We start from the raw sequence: 305 nt of genomic DNA on the forward strand, positions 1-305 counted from the left end.
ATGCAGTCATCATTCCTGTATATCATATTTTTATCATGTCATGTCTCACATGGTTTTATTAAGTAAAATGTACATTGTTTCTGAAGGTGGGAGTGCTAATTTTGTTTTTAATTTGACAGTAGAGCTCAGAGACATGATGAAGAGGATGACAACAGCAAAAGAGAACTTAGTGCATCAGAAAAGTCTCATGTGTTGAGTTTAGCCTAGATACTTAAAAATTTTCAGGGGTTGCCAGACTTGAGGGATGTCAAAATTATGAGCCTGAAGTATTAGCCAACTGTTTCATAGCACAACCACAATATGCT

Source organism: Penaeus monodon, chromosome 15 (assembly GCF_015228065.2).
Source record: "Penaeus monodon isolate SGIC_2016 chromosome 15, NSTDA_Pmon_1, whole genome shotgun sequence".
NCBI lineage: Eukaryota > Metazoa > Arthropoda > Malacostraca > Decapoda > Penaeidae > Penaeus > Penaeus monodon.